General features: G+C 38.2%; 1 protein-coding gene across 4 annotated transcripts in view; it reads right to left on the bottom strand.

Moving 5' to 3' along the window:
* Nucleotides 1-25355, bottom strand: part of LRRC4C (leucine rich repeat containing 4C) — a 169249-nt gene that overhangs the window by 85397 nt on the left and 58497 nt on the right. For 2 of the 4 annotated variants that reach the window (XM_047775952.1, XM_047775955.1), the window contains one exon: nucleotides 5592-5676. The exons of the other annotated variants lie outside the window; for them this stretch is intronic. The gene's annotated coding sequence lies outside the window, so the exon portion shown is untranslated. The remainder of the gene's footprint in view (nucleotides 1-5591; nucleotides 5677-25355) is intronic. 4 annotated transcript variants of the gene reach the window in all.

Genomic DNA, 25355 nt, shown 5'->3' with positions numbered 1-25355 from the left:
TGACTCTGAGGGTCACACTAACGGAGGGATGGAAACTGTAGGATCATCACGTGGCTTTTCTTTTCTGAAAGATGTCACGTTCACAATTCCTACCGCTCCTCTCACAATCCCCTTCTGTTCAAAAGTATCCTTTTTATTTTCATAACCTATAGAGTATATTTTGTCTCTCTTAGGGAATATGCTTTCAGATTAATTTTATTGTAGGGATGGTATTTCCTCTTAGGCTTAGAATTCCTCAAGGGCAACGCTATTTATCTTCAGGTGCCTATCATAACCCACACAGACCTGCCACATAGTGTATTCTAAGGAACACAGTTAAAAGTATAAAAACTGAGAAAAGTAATTAAGGAAATCATCCCAGCAGTCATGTAAGATAGAGAAAGGAATTATTATTATTATTATTATTATTATTATTATTATTTTGTCTTTTTGTTGTTGTTGTTATTGTTGTTGTTGTTGTTGTTGCTATTTCTTGGGCCGCTCCCGCCGCATATAGAGGTTCCCAGGCTAGGGGTTGAATCGGAGCTGTAGCCGCCGGCCTACGCCAGAGCCACAGCAACGCGGGATCCGAGCCGCGTCTGCAACCTACACCACAGCTCACGGCAACGCCGGATCGTTAACCCACTGAGCAAGGCCAGGGACCGAACCCGCAACCTCATGGTTCCTAGTCGGATTCGTTAACCACTGCGCCACGACGGGAACTCCCAGGAATTATTATTTATTACCACTTTTTGTAGTAAATGTTCTATGCGGGAGAGCATCCTTCCTGAGGAGTGAACGTAGGATCTATTATGATGACTTTGGATAGGCAGTTACATCTAGGTTCCAGAGTCCATGTCTGCTGGGGATGTGTGTCAATTCTGGTTATTTAAAGCAACAGATTAGAGGAAGCCTAAATCATGCTAGTGTTAAATTTTAGCAAGTGTGTGCACATGTAGAGTTATGTGGGTGGGAAAGGACCAAACTCTCATGTCACTAACGCTGATTCTGTTCTAAATACACAGTGCCCATATAATCATTATGTTTGGCTCTAGAAAGTATGAATTTTCCATATAGGCAACTGATAAGAGGTATACATTTGGGGTAAAGGGGACACTGCCCACACTCACTAATAAACAAACAAACAAACTCTAGACAGACCCTTCCCTTGCAAGAATCATTGGTAGCAGCCTCTATATTAGACAACTCAGTCTCTTAGGTCCCAAATCTTTTTGGCTCCAGAAAGAAAGCCAGTGTTCATGAATTCATTACCTAAACTTTGATCAACCTTAGTTTATTTTACAAAATTGTTGGTGTGGCTGAAATGGCTTCTCATTTTCGCTTTGATATTCTTGCCAATGGATTGATTTGGAGGTAGAAATGAGAGTTTGAATAAGGGAACATAAACAGAGAATTGCTTTCTAGACTGTGTGAAATTGACAATCTGGTACAATGGTACATAAAGCCAGGCACCATTCCAGGATAGGAGAGTGAAGGAAATTGTGAGAGCAACTTTTCTGATATTTAAAACATCATGGATTTCCTAAAAAAGAACTTTAATAAATCCCTTAGTCATACTAGATACCAATAAGGCCTGACTTTATCAGCTAAGTTCATCCAAGCTCCTACCTAAGATGACCAGGGTTTATCCAAGCTCTTGGCCATCTTAGGTGATTCATGATGATGCATGGAATACTTCTACGTCCTTGATTCACACTCAAATGCGGAGCTAGAAACACAGGGGGAAAAAAGAAGACTTAGACTTAAACTTTAAAAAGCATTCATCCAGCCCCATAGCACTCCCTACATGTGGCAGTGAGAGGTACCAAGCTTCCTTGGAGCCTTCCCAATGAAGCACAGGGACCTTGCAGAGAAGCCCAGCCCACTGCTACCTGGCCCTCCATATCTGACAAGCTAATGGACCCTGGGGAAACCTTTCCTGCAGTTCACCATCGTCCATGTTCTGTCCTCAGAATCTTCCTAGAACATGTCTAATGTCTATGATTTATTGTGTTAAAATAACTTCTCAGGAAAAAAGTAAAATCATGACTCTCGTGCACATATAAAAATGTACACATTTTCAAGAACTAATTTTGTTTAAATGATCTGAGGGAAAAGATTTATACCAGTTCTAAGTCAAAGTCAAAATACTGCAAAATGCTGTGGAGTAAAGGAATGTGGAGCTAAATTGCAAAGGAAGACAAACCGATTTTTCCACTGGGAGAAGGAAGTCAATCCCGCTGGACAAGACAGAACGTGCATATCCATCAGCTCCTTACAATTTAAACAGGGGCAAAATAGCTCACAACAGTGAACAGGACAAGAATCAAACAGCCAGGATGGATGTGTTACAGATCCTGAATAGTTTCCCACTGAAGTACTGTTTTTTAAATATGAAGTAGTCCTAATACTTTTTATGCAATTCTAAACTGCAAAAAGTGCCCTGAAAACTGAAAGCTATTTTTTCATACATTTGGAATTTATATGTGCCTCTTGGTATGAATACTCATTTATTTTACTGCAGAAATATTAATGTTTTTATTGCAAGCGTTTTCCTGGATTTTTCTGGAGATGTTACATAATATATACTATATTCACATATTAGCTTTTTAAAATCATAAATCTTCTAAATCCTTAAACTAATTTAGACTTCTATTGGTAGTGTGCTGGAGTTAGCATATGCTTTAGCCAACTGTATGAATTTCTTCCCAACTTTATGTTCAGTGACTTCAATTTGGTAGCTTGAAATCAGCCAAGGCTGGAGTATTTATTCAAGAAAATAGACACATGCTACAAATTAGGGATTTCGTGTGTGCATGCGTGCACACACATATACATTTTCTAAGAGCCTGTTGTTAAATATGAACCAGCACACCACTGCCCCCAAGGGTTTTATTAGAGGATTATGAACCTGTAGTCCAACAACTTGCACAGGACATGTGGCAGTGAATAAGCTACACTCCCTGTCCTTAAGGGGTTCAGAGTCTAGTGAAGAGCTTGTGGTCTAGCAAATAAATTTACATATGTACATATTTATAAGGTCGTTCTAGGGTCTATGCTTCCCTCAAAGTAGCTATTTCACAATGGACTTGTGCCTACTGTCCATCATAAAGTAGATTAAATCCAAGTCAACTCCATTGAAGAAATATATAGGAGTGTGAGGTCACCAGATGCTTTAAAGGATGGACATAGCAGATTGTGTGAGAGATTTAATTGGGATGTAAAAACACAAGTATTTTACTAGCAATAACTCATGAAAAAGGCTAAAAGCTTCCTCTTGAATAATGATTTTTGGAGAGAAAAGATTACATAATCAAAACACAACTCATGAATTTTCTATTTACTCCACGCTGTGAACATTAACATAGCCTTGTCTTTAATGGGATAGTTTTTCATATAACAAAGCATGTTTCCAAACACCCACTATGTGCCTGGAACTTTGCTAGGTATCAGAGTGTCGATGATTAAAAGTTTCATTGTGTCCCTAAGGAACTTTTATTCTAGCGGGAAAGGATAATATAAGCATATAAGTATGACAATCTACTGTGATGGCTGGTATAAGTGCTGAGGTGAACATAGAGAAAAGAAATTCTCTCCGTGAGAAAGAGCTAGGGAAAGCCTTTCAAAGGTGATACCCTGAAGGAAGAATAAGACTTTGTTAGAAAGAGGAAGTCATGCTCTTCAGAGTGAGCAATGTACACAAAGATCTACACACGTACATAAGATAGAATTATTTAGGAAAAGATATAAGGCAGGTTCAAGAATGGGATGGGGCATTATGATTTCTGGATATCTTCAAGAGAGAAGACAGATGAACTTATTAAGCTATAGTATTTAAGGTTAATTTTGTATATAAAGACCTATGAAGCAGAAGAGAACAAGAAAAAAAAAATCTCCTGGACATATGGGTACAAAGTTGAAAGTTTAATTAGCTTTCTGAGCTGATCTGAATTCTTTAGCAAGTAAGTACCTTGAAGAGAGGGAACATTCCATGTTATTCATATTCTAACTTCTGGACTTAACTGAAGAATTTCACAGGGAAGACAACCAATAAGTAAGAAGGGAAGAGTTAACACAAAAGCAGAGAAATGGTCATTTCACTTTCTATGTTGCTTCGGTTGCTGGAGTATGCTCTCCATAAGCTTTAAAGTGCTGGAGTGATCTCTCCTCTTCGTCTGCTTGGCTCTGATCTCTCTCCTTGGTGAACTCATCTCCCACAAGTTTCCATCTCCTTCCTTGAAGTTTAGCTGCCTTGATTTCCTTCCTCTTCCTGCGCACAGCAGGGACAAGCCCCCTCAAAAAGTTTCCCTTGAGGGCATTGGTCTTGTCTTCTCCCTGCTGGAATGGCTTCCCTGATCGCCTGCTTGAAAACAGGGCTCTCCATCCTCCAACACGCTAGATTCTTACCGTGCTTTATTCATCACAACCTGACATTACATGGCAGATCTGCTCATTTTTTCATCTTCCTCCATTCATACAGAAGCCCCCTCCTGGCTGACGCTGGGTGTTTTAGTTAAGATGAATGAAAGAATAAGTGGCCCTCCCAGGCAGCACTTTTATGGGAAGTTTTATCGGATTTTTTTGAATGCTAATGCTTTACATTAACATACTTTAACAAAATAAAAACAGACAAAAAATCACTATAAATTAGAAAGAGACTTAAAAGGACATGAAAAGATGGTTTATAGGAAGTTAATACATCTAAAAAATTAAGTACTAAGGGAAATCAACAAACCGCCAAGAGACAACATAAGACATAAATTTTAATCTGCTGGTTGCCATTATCCTTTCCTGCCTTAAAAATAGTTTTAGTTTGGGGCCTACACTGAGCCCCAAATACAGGGCTGCATTTCCCAGAATATATTCTACCTAGGTATGACTGAGTTCTGTCTAAATGGGATATAAAGCAAAGTGTCCAAAATGACTGTTTAAAGGAGTAAATTCAGATAAGAGATGACCTCATAATATCCTTTCTCCATTTTTCCATTCTCCTTCCTGGAATGCGGACATATGACTGGAGCTTTAGCAGCCACTGTGAACTATGTCTTGACCTTAGGCTGATAGCCTTGTGCTAGAATGCTGGAGCCTAGACAGAGAAGCAACCTAAATCCCTTATGATTCTGTATAGCCATCATACCAACTCGGCACTGTTTTCAGATTTTTCCATGGAAGAGATTAACTCTTGTATGCTGATGCCATTATGCCTTTAAAAAAAAAATATATATATATTTTTAATGGCTGCACCTGCAGCATATGGAAGTTTCCAGGCTAGGGGTCAAACTGGGACTGCAGCTGCAGTCTATGTCACAGACACAGCAACACTGGATCCAAGCTGCATCTGTGACCTCTGCTGCGGTGTGCAACAATACTGGATCCTTAACCCGCTGAATGAGGCCAGGGATTAATTAAACCCATATCCTCACAGAGACAACATCAGGTCCTTAACCAGCTGAGCCACAATGGGAACACCACCATTGTTATTTTTAATTTTCTGTAATATGCATGAAGTTCATAATTCAGTGAATATCTTAAAATATACCTAAAGCCATTTCTATTAACTAGCCTGACAGTGCACTTTCCAGACTGGGTAATAAATGTGGAATCATGCTTACCCGACTCAGCAGTAAGTCTGAGTGATCTAAAGAAGTACTGTTGTAGCATCCCCATTCTTATTGTAATTGTTGATATATTCACCACCTGTTTAGGTAAGGACATTTGTCAATTTTCATGATTTCACTAAATCCTGCATAAATATTAATTAAGCACAATAGCTCTGAAAAACAAACTAAATGCTTGTTATTGTGGATGTAGGAGCAAAGCACTCAGGGTAATTACATGCTCAGATTGGAAACTTCTTGTAGTTTGTAAAAACACAATTTTTACATGGCCTAAGCAAGATAAACACAAGGAAAATAAAAGGACTGTAAGAGCATTTAAAATATCTGAAGCTACTAGGAAGCTAAATATTTGCAAATTACAAATGAATTGTTATATCTATTCCAGTACAAACAAAGCGTTAGATTGGGGCTTTGCTCCTAGTGAAAAGGTAATAAAAATAGCCAAAGCTGCAAACTATTACACACAGAATAGATAACAAGATCCTACTGTATACCACAGGGAACTATATTCAACATCTTGTGATAAGTCATAATGGGAAAGAATATGAAAAGAAATGTACTTATGCATGTAACTGAATCACTTTGCTGTATAGAAGCAGTTAATACAGCATTGTAAACCAATTACACTTCAATAAAATGAATTAAAAAGAATAATAGCCAGAGCCGTGATACATAGCCACTATGTGTGGCATTCTACTAAGGTCTTTAATGTATTAAAAGTAAATTACATGTAAGTTCCTTAAAAGTGATAACTAAACATCACAGCAGCCTTATGAGATGGGTGTTCTAATTATCCTTGTTTTTCAGATGAGAAAAATGGAAGTGCAGAGATGCTACCTAATGTACTCAAGGTCCATGTCCGGTAAACAATGGAATCAGGACTAGTGAGCTCAAATTTTATTTTATTTATTTAATTTTTCCCTTTTTCTAGCCACTCCTGAGACATATGAAAGTTCCCAGGCTAGAGGTCAAATCGAAGTTGCAGCTGCAGGCCTTCACCACCGTCAAGGCAACCCTGGATCCAAGCCACATCTGCAAACTACACTGCATCTTGCAGCAATGCCTGATCCTTACCCCACTGATCCCACTGGCCAGGGACTGAACCAGCATCTTCACGGAGACGACATCAGGTTCTTAACCTGCTGTGCCACAATGGGAACTCCCGAGCTCGCATTTTAGAGTAGAGGTTGTTATTGGTGCTTCCTGGAGTTGTGCTGGCACAGCTGAATGGCTTTACTCAGGGGCCCTTGCTACCATTCGCCTAGTTAACATTAACTAATGAAGTAAACCTGCCACTGGGTGCCAAATGCTTGAACTGTCAACCTCCATGACTACTACAATTTATGCTATCCACATTTTTTCTGCCATAGTTTCTATTCTATGTCAACAGCCAGCATCTCAGTATTGAGCATAATTTTTTTTGAATGTTCTAACAATCCGTCTCCAACTAAAATTCTTCACAGTATCCCCGTGATAAAAGTATTACCTCCACTTAGAGATGGGAGAGATGGAATTGAGAGAGCTGCCAAGAGTGACCATCATGGGAAAGTCAAAGCACAAAGTCAGGTCCCTGGTCAATTTCCAGCGTTTCTCGACCTATACCCTCTAAAGCTTGCCTATATATTATGCACCTTTCTTACTAAGCATTTTCACATCCACTATTTTATCATGGAGAAGCCTAATACATTTCAGGATGGCAGGAATTATTTACAGCCCATGCAGTGGATTCTTACAACATAGACCACAAAAAAATAAAACGAAACAAACAAAGAGAAAGAAACAAAAACAAAAACACACTGAGCCAAAGTAAATTCAGCCCTTGGGGGTACCGCTGATTAGCTGCATTAACTGTTGTTCAGATGCTCCTGGAGCTACAAAGGTTGTTGAACAACTTCAGGAAAATTCATCGGATTGATTAGCCCAATTAACTCGGAAACTGACATATAAAAACAGACAGGAAGCCCCCGCTAGATCCAAGAAATAAATAATAGATACACCCCTGGCCTTGACTGCATGAGAGGCCCATGGAAATTGCCCTGTGGAGTAAAAATATTAAGTCAGTCTGGGAAAGGACCAAGCTTGGGACTAGCTAAAAAAAAAAAAATTCAGAACTGCTAGGAAGGCAAAAAGCCTTAGGAGGAGAGTTCAAAGGATAGGTACATACACTTAGGCAAGCCCAGAGGCCCAAGAACTAAGAGAAAATTTGCAGAGCACTCAGGAAAACTGAGAAGGAAAAGATCTGTGAGTTGAAAAGTGCAGCCTTCTTTGCTCAAAGCTGGTAATGGAATTAATCTGTTTTGTGAACAAATGGATCAAATTAAAAAAAAATGGACAGGAAATTCCACTTATTAAAAGTTACTATTCTTATTAGAGCTAATAAATAAATTCAGCAAGGTAGGATAACACATTAATATATAGACATCTGTTGTTGCATTTCTTTATACTAATAACGAAATATCAGGAAGATAAAGTAAAAAAAAAAAAAAAAGAAAAAATCTGTTTAAAATTGAATCAGGAATTCCCTGGTGATTCAGCAGGTTAAGGATCCAGCAATGCTTGTCACTGCCCTGGCACGGGTTGTATCCTTGGCCCAGGAACTTGTGCATGCCATGGCTGCAGCCAAAAACTAAATAAATTAATTAAATTATGTCAAAAAAAAAAAGAAAAAACAATCCAGAAATAAATTTAATCAAGGAGGTGAAAATTGTATATAACAAAAACTATAAAACATCAATAAAGGAAATGAAAGAAGATTCAAAGAGATGAAAAGATATCCCATATTCTTGGATTGGAAGAATTAATATTTTTAAAATGACCATACTACCCAAAGTAATCTATAGATTTAATGCAATTCCTATCAACCTACCCATGACATTTTTCACAATACTGGAACAAAGAATCCCAAAATTTATATGGAAACACAAAAAGCCCAGAATTGCCAAAGCAATCCTAAGGAAAAATAGCAAAGCTGGAGTTATAACCCTTCCAGATTTTAGGCTATTCTATAAAGCTAAAGTAATCAAAACAGTGGCATTGGCACCAAAAGAGACATATAGATTAATGGAACAGAATAGAGGGCCCAGAAATAAACCCACACACCTACAGTCTACTAATCTACAACAAAGGAGGTAAGAACATACCATGGAGAAAAGACAGTCTTTTCAACAAATGGTATAGAGGAAGCTGCACAGCTGCATGTAAGTCAATGAAATTAGAAAACTTCCTCACATAACACAAAAATAAACTCAAAATGGTTTAAAGACCTAAACATAAATACATGTATATTTAAATATAAGAAAATATAAGACATGACACCCAAATACTCCTAGAAGAGAATATAGGCAAAACATTCTCTAATATAAATCATAGCAATATTTTCTTAGATTAGTCTCCCAAGGCAAAACAAATGAAAGCAAAAAGAAACAAATGGGATCTAATAAACTTAAAAGCCTTTCTACAGAAAAAAATAAATAAATAAACAAAATGAAAAGACAACCTTAAGACTTGGAAAAAATATTTGCAAACTATGCAACTAACAAGGAGTTAATTTTCAAAATATTCAAACAGGCCATATGACTCAATATAAAAAAGAAAAACCTCAAATGACCCAACAAAAAATATGGGCAAAAGACCTTTCTCCAAAGAAGACATCTACATGGCCAATGGTTACTTGGAAAGATGCTCAATATCACTAATTATTAGAGAAACGCAAATCAAAACCACAATGAGGTATCATTTCACACTAGTCAGAATGGCCATCTTCAAAATGTCAACAAATAATAAATACTGGAGAGGGTATGGAGGAAAAGGAACATTCCTACACTGTTGGTGGGAATGTAAATTGTGCAGCCACTATGAAAAACGTTATGGAAGATCCTTAAAACACTAAAAATAGGGCTACCACATGATCTGGCAACCCTACTCCTGGGTATATATCTAGAAAAAAAAGAAAATAATTCAAAAAGATGCATGCACCCTAATGTTCATGGCATCACTTTTGCAATAACCAAGATATGGAAACAACCCATGTGCCCATCAAAAGATGATTGGCTTAAAAAGATGTGGTATATATACACAATGGAATACTACTCAGATACTAAAAAAAAAAATGAAATATTGTCATTTGCAGCTACATGGGTAGACCTAGAAAATATTATACTTAGTGAAGTCAGACAGAGAAAGACAAATGCTATATGGTATCAATTATATGTGGAATCTAAAAATAAGACAAATGAATCTTTATACAAAACAGAAATGGACTCACAGACAGAGAACATACTTGTAGTTACCAAAGGGGAGAGGGAGGGAGTAACAGATTAGGAGTATGGGATTAACAGATACAAACTATTATACATGAAATAGATTAGCAACAAGGATTTACTGTATAGCACAGGGAATTATATTCAATATCTTGTAACAACCTATAAGGTATCAACTCTTGTGCATCTGAAACTGACAAGTATATTATAAATCAGCTATATTTCAATTTTTAAAAAGTTACTACTCAAACATTGATCCTTTGACTATATTATCTTGGGGTGCCATTTTCACCACCCACTACTCTGAGTAAAGTTTTTACCTAAGTGTGGAAACAGAGTCCTTATCTCCTGCCGGCTGCTCTTGCATTTCTTTTATTTTCTGCTTAATTATGCAACTGCTAATGCTACAGATTTCTCCTACGACTAGAACCCCAACTCTACTATGACTTTCATATTTGCTGTTAAAACTTACGTAATGAGCACGAACCTGACCATTGCATTTTGTGGCAGAGGGTAGCTAGGTTATTCTTGTAGCCATCACAAGCCCCTGTGTTCTCAGGGCAAAAATGCCCACATGTTTGTTTTCCAAAGGGAGGCAGTCAAAAAGACCAAGACACCAACAGAACATTGATTTCCCTTATCCTCTCCCTGATTTTCCCTGTTTTTTGGTAGATCAAGCATTGGCCTCGGAAGTGCAAGGTGGCATCTTCCAGGGTTTTACTTTTTGTCTTGTTGGGCTTCTTTTTTTTTTTTTTTCCCAGGAGGAAGACAATGCTTTCATGATACCAAGTGGATCCCTGGATGGGAAGACACCAGCTCTCTTCTAAAGGGAGACTTAGAAGTGGACGATGGCAAACAAGGGAGCGACACTGGAATTGGGAGAGAAAGAGCTAGGGGACTCCGAGAGATTAGAAGAACAAGGATAAAAAGTCTTTCTGTGAACATCCCAGTTATGAAACAAAAAGTGAAATCGAAAACAAAACTGCACAATCAACATGCCTGTCAATGTTCAAAGGGACAGAGTGGATAACAAGTCCTCCAAGTGATGGGAGTACCTCAAGTTCTTTAGAGGTGGGAGGAGCATGAGGATGGACAAGATGCCAAAGTTAATCTTTTTAAAAACTCTGATTACAGGCAGACAGCAGCAATCACAGAGCATCTGAGGAAATCCGGGATCATTTTCAGTTCTGGGGAAGGAAGTCATTAGGAGGTTAATCAATTTTCCTGTTAGCTCATTAATAATGGTATCTGGTTGCACATAATCTGTAAATTATGGAAGATCAAAATTTCAAAGTGGTGTGGCTGGAAAGACTGAAGGAGCATAAGGTTTAGGAAATCTATTTTATTAAACCACATGGAATTAATATACCAAATAATTTCTTCCATTTCCTACTTACATATGCAGAAACTTGGATAAAATGATTAATGATAGCTAGCATTTATGAAGGATTGCTCTGTTCTAAGCACTTTGCTATGTATTTATGTGGATTATCTCACGTGCAGCATATTTAATAATATGCATCCTCAATGTAATTATTTCATTTTTTAAAAAAGCGAAGTATGAATATCTTCAAATGCTTAATAAAATAATCCATGTATTATATCAAGTATCTAGGTCAATTTCCTAAATAAATTTTCAGTGAATACTAAAAAAAAAATTATGGCAAGGAAATTAAAGACTAGCAGGAGTAAGTGACTTTGTAAGAAATAGTGAATAAATTTAGTCAATAAAAAAACCAGAGTTTAAAAATATTATTTTCCAGATATTGGTAAATTATAATTAGAAATAGAAAATATGATGGAAAGAACATAGATTTTTATTGTTAATAAGGGTCTGGGTCAAGTCCTGGTTCTATTACGTATTAGGAATGTGTGTGTTTAGACATATTTGTTTTTTGGCCATGCCTGTAATATGAAGAGTTCCTGGATCAGGGATTGAACCTGTGCCACAGCTGTAACTAGAGCCATGGCAGTGACAATACTGGATCCTCAACCTGCTGACCGTGAAGGAACTCCTAGGAATATTTTATATCTCCTTAATTTCTTCGTTTTTAAAATAAAATCTATTCTTGCTACCTTGCAAGTGTGGGATACAAATTAAATGAGATAATGTAGGGATAGTGCATAGTATATAATAATGATAACAAACATTCATTATTTTGTACATACAATAAATTTATTATCACTTAAAAATCATAGACAGCATGACTATTTTTACAGATCCTGGCACAGGGTGGGCACTTAAATAATACTAACACCTTTTCTCATCCTTTCTCATCTCTCTTTATATAAGGACCATATTCATGACATAGCTAACAAGCTAAACAAGTAAAATAAGAAAATTAATTTGGGCTGCAATTCTAAAATATTGAAGTTCAATTGAATAAAAATATGGTCATGCACACATCCTTTTCTTTTTTTTTCAGGGTTGTACCAGTGGCATATGGACATTCCCGGGCTAGGGGTCAAATCAGAGCTGCAGCTGTCAGCCTATGCCACTGCCACAGCAATGTGGAATCCCAACCACAGCTCACTTCAATGCCACCACCAGGTCCTTAACACACTGAGCAGGGCCAGGGATTAAACTTGCATCCTCATGGATACTAGTCAGTTTCATTACCACTGAGCCACAATGGGAATTCCACTTTAAAAAAAAAAAAAAAAACTAAAGATAACTTCAGAAAGAGAGCATAACTACCCTTGCAAAGCAATTAGCTTCCTTTAGAAATGAAGTCATAGGGAGTTCCCGTCATGGCACAGTGGTTAACGAATCCGACTAGGAACCATGACGTTGTGGGTTCAATCCCTAGCCTTGCTCGGTGGGTTAAGGATCTGGCATTGCCCTGATCTGTGGTGTAGGTTGCAGACTCGGCTCGGATCCCGCATTGCTGTGGCTCTGGCGTAGGCCGGTGGCTACAGCTCCAATTAGACCCCTAGCCTGGGAACCTCCATATGCCGTTGCAGTGGCCCTAGAAAAAAAAAGGCAAAAAGCCAAAAAAAATAAAAAAATAAAAAAATGAAGTCATAGATAAGGCCACATATAAAAGTTTATTAACACATGGTAGCTAAATGTCGATAGATGTCTAGAGGGTTTAAAAAGTGACAGCTACTTCAGTAAGATGCAATTCAAGCCATATCTAAATACCTGCAATTTCCCTCACATCTTGTACTGTTTCACAGGACGAAAGCTCTAAATTCTAAATCATTTTGTGTTCAGATCTCCTTCTGCACCATGACCTATAATTCTCATTAATTTTACAGAATTGTCTGCCTATAAAAATTGGCATATTTTCTTCCACAACATGTTTCCATTAGATTTAAATTTTAAAGATAAACTCCATCAATCAGAAGAAAATAAAATAACCAATTTGTCAGAGTAAAGAGAAGCCTAAAGAGGGTTGTGGTCATAAATATTACTCAGCATGGTGGGGGAATGCATGCTCAAGAGCTCCTTAGAGAACCACTGAACATTTAAAATTCTAGACTCAATTATGAAGTAAAAATATAGTGTGCTGAAACATTCTCACTGACCTACAGGTCAAAAAGGATTTAGAGTAAAAAGATGCTCTAGTGGGTTTTAAGTCTTAAAATTTGGGACTCAGAATTTATATATGTATATGTGTGTATAGACGTGTGTGTATATATTTCTACGTGTGTGTGTGTATATATATACATATATATATATGTACATACATAATTAAACCTAGGGTAGAATTCCTGATTTCTCACCATAGCCCCATGGCTCTTTGAGTCTTCTTTCTTACTTTCTGTCCACTCACTCTATTGCATCCACGCTGGCCTCCATGACATTCCTTTTTGAAGCCACATGGCAAGAATATCAAAGTCTCTGCACTTCCCAGTCGCTTTTCCCAGGATATTTTCCCAATAAATATCTGCGTGGTTTGTTCTTTCACCTCCTTCTTTTCACCAAATGTCTCCTCAAGGTGCCTCTTCTGACCACTCCATTTATAACTGCAACCACTCCTCGACACGCTGCCCACCTCTTTGCATAGGCTCTAAACTCTTACTATCTAGACCTTGTTTGCCAATGTGGCAGCTACTACCCTGTGGAGTTCTTAAGTTTATATTTAAATTTGTTAAAATGAAATGAGATTTAAAATTTAGTCTAATCATACTAGGCTTATTTCAAATGTTTAATAGCCACATGCGGCTGGTGGCTACTATATTAGCATAATATATATTATACTATATTACTGTACCGTATTAGCACAGTGATAGAACATTTCTGTCAATGAAAAAAATTTCTATGGGACAGTGCTGTTTTAGACACACACACACACACACACACACACACACATACACACACACACACACATATTTTTTTCCTTTTTTAGGACTGCAGCTGCAGTATATGGATGTTCTCAGGCTAGGGGTTGATTTGGAGCTGCAGCTGCCTGCCTACACCACAGCCACAGCAATGCTGGGATCCGAGTTGCATCTGTGACCTACACCACAGCTTGTAGGAATGGCAGGGATTGAACCCACATCCTCATGGATACTAATCTGGTTCTTAACACACTGAACCACAACCGGAACTCCATCTACTTTATGTATTTGTTTACTTTCATACTCCTCTCTACCAACCCACCCATATGTATCCTACATTGTAAACTCCAAAACACCAACACACAAACGAAAAAACAGGACAGTTTTTTGTTTTGTTCACTGCTCTATTCCACCAGTACCTGGAATAGTACTTGGTGCATAGCAGTTATTCAGTAAGTATCTGTTGAGTGAATAAATGGATTAAAAGGCAAGCATTTATTATCCTCCTTTAAAAAATCTGAAGTAAGAGAACAATTGCACCCCTCCTCCTTGGAGGGAATTTCGGCATGCCAAATTACCCTCAGCTGCATTTTACCAGGGCCACTTTTATATGTTGCTTATAATTGTCCAAATTCCTCTGAACATTAAATCTTTAAGGACTGTGGTTTCCTGTAATCACTTGTCTTCTGTGCTAGAGAGAGAATCACTGAAATGTGTCAAGATTTATGGCAGAAAAGTCTGTCAACTCCTAAGCCTGCCAAAAATTGTTAGCGATCATAAAAGTTTTAGGAGTGGAGCATTTCATTTGAATAGGCTTTTCATACCCTTCCCACACCATGGTGCATACATATAGATGACTAGTGGATAGAGGCCATCAGTCAACCATCTCATTTTATAGTTTAGATGTGCATTTGCCCTGTAAAATTCATTTTTTATTCCTAATTATACTCATTAGAATGAAGGCCTAAGTGTGAGTGATCCCTACTTTCCCTGGGTGACCTTGCAAAGAACAAAAAGTGCTTTGAAATTCGAATTCATTATTGTCAATACTGTGCAGGAATATTCGATATCTAGTAAGGCCATATTATTAGCCAAAGCAACAGCTTTCAAATTAGATCTAAACTAAAAAAAAAAAAAAAAAAAGCTCTAGATCTGTAGCTATTGAATTCAAATTTTTTTTTTTTAACTTTTCGAGAACGGAGTTTATTTTTATCACATATTCCTTACTCTAAACAAACTGGAACTTAGAATCTTGAAAAGCACACAAAACGCATAAAAATACATAAAAGAGAGAAATCACACATAATTTTTTTTTCATCCAAATACAACCCCTGTTAACATTTTGGCATATTTCTTAGTTCTTTTCAGTCTCATTGCATCTCTATCTTTTAAATACATACTTAATTCTATGTATCTCTAATTGACTTTCAGCTTTCCTCTCTTAACACTACAATAGTCCTTGGCATTCATGTTACTTGATTTTGAATTGCCCTGACCTGTACTGATTTGTATTTTCTAAGATACAAATTTGAATCATGCAGGGACTGTGAATAATTTAAGCTGACAAATGAGTCTATTAAGATTGCCTATAATTTGAACCTCAATGTGGCTTTTCAGCTCTGTCCTCATTGCTGTGTATGTCATAACTTGCATTAATGGCAAGGCTGTCATTGGGAGGTAGAAGAACACCAGTCAGATGGGGTTTGATACCGTTGCCATCCCTCCATTCAATCTGCCGATATTCATATAGCTAGGCATGATACTAGCCTCTGGATATACAAATAGCTTATTTGGACTAGAGCATTCTATGCTCCTGGTGCTGTGCTAATATCATACCTATGGATCTCATTGGATCCTTACAACTGTTATTATCTCTGTTATATGGTGAATAAAGCAGATACATAATGAAAGCAGGTAACTCAAACTCAGGCATTCTGACTTCAGACATCCTGCTCTTAACCACCATTGCTTCATTTGAAGCGCTTGGTCTGGGGAAACACTTAACTGTTTTGAGCCTAGGTGTATTTTTCTACATGGAATAAGATGCAGGACCACTCAAGATGCCCTGGCATATTTTAAATAGCTATAAGCGTTAGCTGCTATTATTATATGATTAATAAAAATGTAGATATCTTTGAAGAGAGCAGGAAGTATTCCCTGTGGATGTTGAAAATGTACTGTATATAATCATCATTTTCCCATGGTATTAAAATTTCTCTGTAAACCTTACTTTAATGACTGCGGCATAGCCCACACACGGATGTGTTAGAACACATTTATGCATTTCCTCTACCTCTAGGCATTTAGATTACTTCTGAATTCAGTTTTCACTTAAGCAATGAATAAAGCAATAGATTTCAAAGACTTAATCCCTGTACATTCAATAAATATTTATCCATCACCTCCCATGTTAAAATCCTTCTGACGGAAACTTCAGGCACCACAATGAGTGCTCACAGTGGATTAAGATGGGTCCACGGGGAGGAGAGCAGGCAGTGGAATTCAGGCTTAAAGGAGGGAGGGACCTCACTTACCAGGGAAGATCAAGACCTGTTTTTAGGAAGTAGGAGTAGAGGTTCAGCAAGTAGATCATGTAAATAGAGCAGAAAGAGCACAGGGAGTATGAGAGGTGATGGTAAAGACAGAGGGAACACTTGAATCAAAAGCTGGAAAGTGGTCACTCATGAGCCCAGGTTCAGAGTTAGTGAGGGGTCACTAGCTTGACTGGAGCAAAGGCATATGGAGAAAAAGGTTAAGACATGTAAAGAAGCATATACGGGAACTATAAAGAATTATAAGAAAAGGCTAGAAATATAGGCTATTTCCATATTTGAAAAGATGTTTTGTGGCAGGATAATGAGTCCATCCTCTCTTATGCTGTCAATGGGAATATCATGATAGATTTCCTTGAGTCCAGTGGGTACCAGTTAAAAAGGCAAAGAGAGTATCACATAATATCATGTCATTAGAGAAGCCACTGAGGCCTGGATGGTCGGAATGCAAGAGGATGAAATACATAGAGAAACCTTTTTTTTTTTTTTTAAGTAGGAAAAAGAACACTGGCACTTAAGTAGTATAGGCAGGAGAATGTGAGTGCTGGTGAGACTCAGGGATTCAGAGCAAACATGAACTATCAGGCCAGCTGAGTGGCTCCTTTCAATCTCGTACATAATCTTCTCTTCCATTGCTGAATAAGGAGAATCCAGGGACATTAGGCAATATTAAGAGCCCGAGGCTCCCACTTAATAGAGGTCTGGGTAACTACTTCTCCCATATCTTTTTAGAGCTCCTTAAAAAGGGGCTAACAAGAGAGTTCCCTTGCGGTGCAATGGGTTGAGGATCTGACTTTGTCAGTGCAGTGGCTCAGGTTGCTGCAGTGGTGCAGGTTTGATCCCTGGTCCAGGAAATTCCACATGCTGCTGGTGCAGCCAAAAAAAAAAAAGTGGCGGTGTGGTAGCTAACTAAGGCTGGACTTAGAGTGTCTGTCCAGAGTGATGTGTCTGAAAGGTGCCTTCCTCATTTGCATTACTGAATGATCATTAGAGCACATACTATTCCAAAATGCCACCCACGAGAACAGACAAGATACCAATAAGACGGGTATCTGCAGAATGAAATGTGCCAGCCACAATTTTATCTGCAGTGCCTTCTGGGAAATTAATTCTCTGCCTCCTTTCCAAGAACTTCCATTCATGTATCCCTTTGCAGAGTTAATTATTTTTAAATGACTGCAGGTTCCAGCTGTAAGGAATCTTCAGTTTCTAAAACTTACCCTACGATGTTTTAGCTTCTACCTGCAAATTAATTTTTAGAAAAGTTTTCTAAGTCTTTTACTGCTTAGATTAAATCTATTATTTCAATACACTGAGACAACACAGTTTGTAAAAATTAAAAGTGGTTTCGAATGGCCTGTGTTTTTGTGCATGCATTTAACACAGAGATATCATTTTGGAGATCAGAGATATGTTTTATCCAACTTAGCTTTACATCCCTCAAGTGATTCAACTCCCAATATTTCCCATGAGATGCCTTTCAAAACCCAATAGCTTTTTATTCAACAGAGGCTGCCACAAACTCAGTGGCCCCTAAATTTATTAAAATCCTTATTATATAGTGTTGATATGGGTTATATATAATTTCAGTCCTGTATAGCATCTATACCTTTCAATATGTGTGTATAAATCTCCTCCCTATAACTTGGCCTTTATTTAACAGCCTTTTATCTGTTAGTGTCTTGGTTCCCCAAATCCAATTCTTTCATTATTTGCCTATTTTTTCTTCAGTTTTCTGCAACTAATACTTTTTAAGACTTGTAGTGCCCATGATAAATGCAATGTGACAACCACAATATATAAAGACAAGGTGACAGAGCCCAAAGACCACCATCCTTGACTTGGAGAAACCTGACTCTTAGTACAATACTATTATTCATTTTCTAGATGTAGATAAGAAAATAACCTACTATTCCCTAAAAGCCTATGTTTATTAATTCATCTCAATGTTTTTTTAAAAAATAACAATTTTTTACCTATAGGTTTTTTTGGGGTGATTAAAAAGGGTAACACATGTAAGATGCTTAGCCTGTGTCGAGTAGGTATTAAATAAATTGCTATCAATTTGATCCCAAGACACTTTCTTCATTCCCCATTGATAAGAATCCCTTCCTTTGTAACCACTTCTCTTAGTTATAGAGATACAGTCTTCTTTGTTCTTTGCTATGCTCTCTCAGCTGTTATTTAAAGGGTTACCTGAAGGCAAAATGTTTTATGTTCCACCAGTACTGGAGTGACAGATAAAAATGGCATGGCACTGAGGTAAAGGTCTCATTCTTTTCCTTCAATCTTGCTCTTCCAGTTAATCTCTACTCCTTTAAGTCTGAGCTTAGGCAATATTAAGTATAGAAATATTAGGAAATATTTCTACAAATGCTTTAACCCCCAAAAAAGTTAGGAGAACTTAACAGAGGCATTAGATATTTGCACTGTATACACCATGCTAAAATACAATTACCTCTCCTCCTGTGTCCCACAAGCCTTGGAAATACTTCATATAGAAAACATGCTTTAATTCATTTTGTCTCTCTATCAGTTAGAAACAAGGTCTCACAAAATAGGCACTGGATGGGAGTTCCCTTGTGGTGCAGTGGGTTAGCAGCGGGTAAAGGGTCAGGCACTAAGGTCATGTCACTGCTGTGGCACGAGTTTGATCCCTGGCCTGGGAACTTCCACAAGCCACAGGCACAGCCCAAAAATAAATAAAATAAAATAAAATAAAACACTTCAGCCTTTGAAAAAATAGTCTCCAAATGAATACATTATTCTGAATGGCAGTCATCAATAATAACACAGTAAGACTCATGATTTCTATTCCTTAACTTTTACTGATTTTACTTCCATAGCTTTGTAAAGTTGAAGTATCCCCTAAAGGTTCTTCTGTTTATCTCCCATCCTCTGCGGTCAGGCGGAAACCCACCCAGACAACGTTAGACAGATGGAGGTTGAGTCTATGCTCTTAAAATGAAGTTACCCCAATAACCTGTAAGAATCTGTTGTATAGACCATGATTGTTGACTAGGACTTGAAGCACTTGTAAAATATAGAGACCAATAAAAGCTGTTGTGAAAATGAATCCCTATAAGCTGTCTGCGCAAAATATATGAATTATCCAGTTGAAGCTGAAATAATGTCCTAAATCTATTATTCTTATGAAAACAGACATGAACTGTTTGAAAACCTAAATCTTTTGTCAGGAACTCAACTCCACTGGCGGTGTGGGGGGAAGAGGAAGACAGAGATGCATACGGTTTCTTGAGGACTTTAGGATTAAGTGATTAAGCTGACGCTGGTGCCAAAATAAAATTAAAAAGAAAAAAGAAAAACTAAATATATATACATCAAGGTAAGCTACAAAGAAGGTGGAATTTTTTTTTTTTTGTCTTTTGTTGTTATTATTGTTGTTGTTGTTGTTGTTGTTGTTGTTGCTATTTCTTGGGCCGCTCTCGCGGCATATGGAGGTTCCCAGGCTAGGGGTTGAATCGGAGCTGTAGCCACCAGCCTACTCCAGAGCCACAGCAACTCGGGATCCGAGCCACATCTGCAACCTACACCACAGCTCACGGCAACGCCGGATCGTTAACCCACTGAGCAAGGGCAGGGACCGAACCCGAAACTTCATGGTTCCTAGTCGGATTCGTTAACCACTGCGCCACGACGGGAACTCCAAGGTGGAATTTTTTAACATAAAAATGAAGCTTCTCGGAGTTGCCCTCTTGGCGCGGTGGAACAGTGGAAACGAATCCGACTAGGAACCATGAGGTTGCAGGTTCGATCCCTGGCCTCACTCAGTGGGTTAAGGATCCAGTGTTGCTATGAGGTGTAGTGTAGGTCACAGATGCGACTCGGATCTGGCGTTGCTGTGGCTCTGGCGTAGTCCAGCAGCAACAGCTCCGATTAGATCCCAAGCCTGGGAACCTCCATATGTTGTAGGTTCGGCCCTAAAAAGACAAAAGACAAAAAATAAATAAATTAATTAATTAAAATTAAGCTTCTGGGAATTCTCTTGTGGGGGCACTGGATTGTAGATCTGGCATTGCCAGTACAGTGCTTGGGTCACTGCTACAGCATAGACTTGATCCCTGGCCCAGGAGCTTCCACATGCTGAGAATGTGGCAACACAGTAGGTCCTATTGTTCTCTCTTTGTCCCACCTTTCTCAAGAGCTTCTAGCCACCAAGTGTGACTTAATGGGTGGTAGCATCCAGAAATGTGATATCTGAGGGAAGCAACATAATTAGCTGAGGATAAGATGTTCTAACCACTTGTAGGAATACTTCCTTCTCCCTCTCTGGTTTCTGGAGAACTGCCTTCTCCATTATAAACCCTATTGCTTCCTAATCCTTACTCATTTATATTCAAAATACTATTCCTATAACTCTTTGTGTACTATAAGAATGTGATACAATGTTGCCTGAATTATTTTTTTATAATTTCCCCCAAACTGCATGATCTAGAAGTTAATCATTCAGCTTTCTTTTTTTTTTTTTGGGGTGGTCTTTTTTTCTAGGGCCATTCCTGTGGCATACGTAAGTTCCCAGGCTAGGGGTCTAATCAGAGCTGTAGCCACTGGCCTACGCCAGAGCCACAGCAACTTGGGATCCGTACCACGTCTGTGACCTACACCATGGCTCATGGCAATGCCAGATCCTTAACCCACTGAGCCAGGGATCAAACCTGCAACCTCATGGTTCCTAGTTGGATTTGTTACCCACTGAGCCACGACGGGAACTCCAACGATTCAGGTTTTAATTTTACGGCTCCACTCATGGCATATGGAAGTTCTTGCATCAGGGATTGAATCCGAGCCACAACTTCGACCTATGAGGCAGTTGCGGCAACACCAGATCCCTTAATCCATTGACAGGCTGGGATTGAACCCCTGCCTCCACAGCGACCCAAGCCTCTACAGTCAGATTCTTAACCCACTGCACCATAGCAGGAACTCCTGATAACAGTTTTTTAAAAGAATACACTGAGGCTCAGAGAAGTTCCATGATTGCCAGAAATCATATAGTTAGTAAGGGAAATGTTGGCTTGAGTATTCAATCTGAAGTCACCTGATTCACTCAGACTATTAGCCTATTTAATCAAAAAAAAAAATTAGGCTAGATCAATTTTAGGCCAATAAGTTAACTCTTTCTTTTGTTCTGATATACACAGCACAACACAATGAAACAAAACTTTATGTACTTCCTGCTAGCAATTTTCAGCAATGCCTAAAATCCACCCCAATAATACATTTAACTCCACTCAGTTGTGGAAGGTGGTTGCTGCCCTGGCAAATGACATGGATTGTTGCCAGTAATATTTCCTGGGTACAGAGTAAGCTCCAAGCGTCTATCTCTCCCTGTGCCTGATGGGATGGAAAGTCATTTACAACCTTTCATGTACCAACAATAATCCTGCTTATGCTTAAAAATGGTTTAAGGCCGGTTACCAACCATTTCCCCTTAGTTCTTGATCAGATTCCATAGAATCTACATAGAACATTTATAGTGTGTTACTCTTGAATGTAACACAGAGCCATGGGTCTAAGAAATCTGGGTTCTAATTTGGTAACTGGTCCTAATAAACTCTAAATTCATCTCTGAGCCTCAGTTTTTAAAGATGTAAGATGAAGAGCCAGCCTAAATTCCCTTCCTCCCAGAATGTAGCTTATTTCACGTATGTATACAGACACACACATACAAAACATACATATTGCACATACTGCAGTTGAATAGTTATTTAAATGTCTATTAGCTCAGTGGGTGTTTATTGAGAACTGGGGAAACTGAGTTCTCTAATTTTATACAGGCTTTTATTTCAGGATTGTGGAGGATCTTACATCGTTTATCAATGGAGTCTCACATCACCCACTCCTGAAAGGTGAGACCTCAAAGGCTGTTTATCAGTCATCACCCATATGGTGTCATAACATGAAATTAGCATTGGAGCACGATGCACTGAGAACTAGCAGCTCACATGAAGAGTGTCCTCTCTGAAAAAAAGTGAAGCAGAGGACTCACGAGGCACCTGAACTGAATGAGGAAGCTGGGATGGAGGGGTATGTGATTTTTATGGTAGGCTTTAAAATTGCATATAATTTAAATAAATGGTAAATCTATTATCTCTCCCCCTCCCAATGGATTATCAAACCCTGTACAATTCACCCTATGTGTATCTCTTTTAATCTACGTACGCAGGTGATGCTTTGATGATGATGTTTATAATGATGGTGATGACAGTTTTCAGCCTGCCCATATCTCTATTCTCTTTCCCCACGTACAGCTTTCCCGCAAAGTTAGAACTAGGTCAATGAATTTATTGCATACACTACTCCCCCCCCCAAATATTTATGTACATACATGGTTCAAAAAGTCATACAATGGAAGCATAGATTTGTTTTCTAGAAAGAGAGGAACAAGGTGTAAAGTTTTAGGTTGATAGCAGGTTTGCAACTTCTTATTTGAATGCAGAATCCTTTCCCTGCATTCTTGGGTCAATTTTCCCTTGTTCAGAGCAGAAGGTTACATAAACTGTAGAAACAATGAGTGTTAAGAGAATGAAAAGTATAAGAATACTAAGAATAAAATAAGTATCATGAAATATCATAGATTTGTAAACATGGATGTTTGAAAAATAAGAAACCTGAACTAGAACATGGATTTTTAATTTCAAAGAAAATTGAAAGTACTACACAAGGGAAAAAAACTACTACTTAGCGTAGACTTGCCAACGGCAAGGTAATGAGGATGGATCATTCATTACCTCATATAATCCAGATAGCAATCTTCATGATAGGTTTAGGAGTGCTGTTTTGCAAAGGAGAACACTGAGGTAGAAATAAATGGTTGGTAGCAAGAGGAAGGAGGATTTGAACCTAAGTTTTTCTGACTTTAGAATCTCCATGCTGCAGTCAGAAGCTCACTCTCTTGATGCTTGCTTTTCTTTTTCGTCCGTCCGTCTGTCTGTCTGTCTTTCTTTCTTTCTGTCGTGCTTCGTTCTTCTTCCTTTCCTCCTTATGTCTTTTTCCTCCTTTCACTTTCCTCAGTTCCTTTTCTTTTCTTTTCTTTCTTTCCTTCCTTCTTTCTTTCCTTCTTTCTTTCTTTCTTTCTTTCTTTCTTTCTTTCTTTCTTTCTTTCTTTCTTTCTTTCTTTCCTTTCTTTCTTTCTTTCTTTCTTTCCTTCCTTCCTTCCTTCCTTCCTTCCTTCCTTCCTTCAGATCAGGTCTGAGCTACGGTTGCAACCTACACCACAGCTGTGGCAACACCAGTTCCTTAATCCACTGTGCCAGGCCAGGGATTGAACCTGCATCCTAGTGCTCCCAGGATGCCTCCGATCCCATTGTGCCACAGCGAGCACTCCAAGAAGCTCTTTCTTTTTCTGTTAACTCATATCTCACAGCTCATCCTTCTCTCATCTCCTTCAATTATCTCTTCTAAAGTCCTATTAGCCCATCTCAACTAAGTAATCTCAGAGAGGCTACAATATTTACTAAGCAACCTCTGAGTGGGAAGCATTTCATTCTTCTGGTGGGGCAAATATAATTGAATTTTGATCCCCATATTTGCCTATGTTTGTATGTCTTCTGAACAAATTGGAAAAAGTAGAATGGACTACAGATTGGACTTCATTCCAAGGAAACTACAACATGCATTGTGCCTGCAATCTTTTTTATAAGAGTCTTCTTTCAAAGTGAAAAAAAATCCCTCTTGGGAGAGGGGAAGAAAACAGGTAATAAATTCTCCCTTTATTTCCATGCTGAAACCTTTGTTATACAAATAAACCTACATTCATCTGGTTTACAGAAAGCAGAAGACATGCACACAATGACTAGCAGCAATATTTTCCTAAAGTGCTCCACCATGAATTATAAGCGACTGCTAACAATGATCCTTTTCTTGGGTGATGATGTCCACAAATCACCCTTTCTAATGTATGACTCTTGTTTGCACTTAAGAGGTATGTATTTGTCAATCACAACCTCTTCCTTTGGTCCAGATATTCCTTTTCCCATATTTTAAATAATGATAACATATGGATAAAGGATAAAGTTAAGTAATTGTCACGTTCCCCTTGGCACTGGGGAAAGATCTGTTTAGGGTAACTATGCAAAAACCATCTTCTCAGCAAAGCTAATTTTAGCTGAAGATCAATAAATATGTATGCAGCAATGACAAGGATTGTTTGCTAAAAGCACTGGCCCACCATGCCAGGTCAGGATACACAGGCAAAAAAAATGATGTGAAATATTAAGGCACAGCAAAGTTTCAATTCTTTCGAAAAGACAAGGAAAAAACAGTCAGTTGGAAGCTCAGGATTTACTAATCCATTTACTTAAGAAATAGTCAAAGCAAATTTGATCTTCTGTTTTGCTCTCTCTTCAAAGAATAATTTTCTTCAACAATTCCTCCCCCTCCAAGCAGTCTTTTTCTCTGTATATACTGTACTCTCTATTCCATTTAACACTCTGCATTTTAAAGTTTTCATTTTAACCTATAGTTTATATGAACCCCATCTCACGCATTTGCCAGGATATAAAACTATTTAAAAACACATTAAAAGCAAAAGAAAGAAAGAAAGCGGAAAACTGTTACATTTCTTATCTTAGTGATTTTCCTTACAAACTTTGGGAACATTTCCTTAGGTTCAGGGAGCTTTAGGAATCTATATGCTC

This window comes from Phacochoerus africanus, chromosome 4, assembly GCF_016906955.1.
Source record: "Phacochoerus africanus isolate WHEZ1 chromosome 4, ROS_Pafr_v1, whole genome shotgun sequence".
In the NCBI taxonomy this organism is placed as follows: Eukaryota; Metazoa; Chordata; class Mammalia; order Artiodactyla; family Suidae; genus Phacochoerus; species Phacochoerus africanus.
The sequence above is the reverse complement of the archived record's forward strand: the minus strand, read 5'-3'. Positions and strand labels throughout refer to the sequence as shown.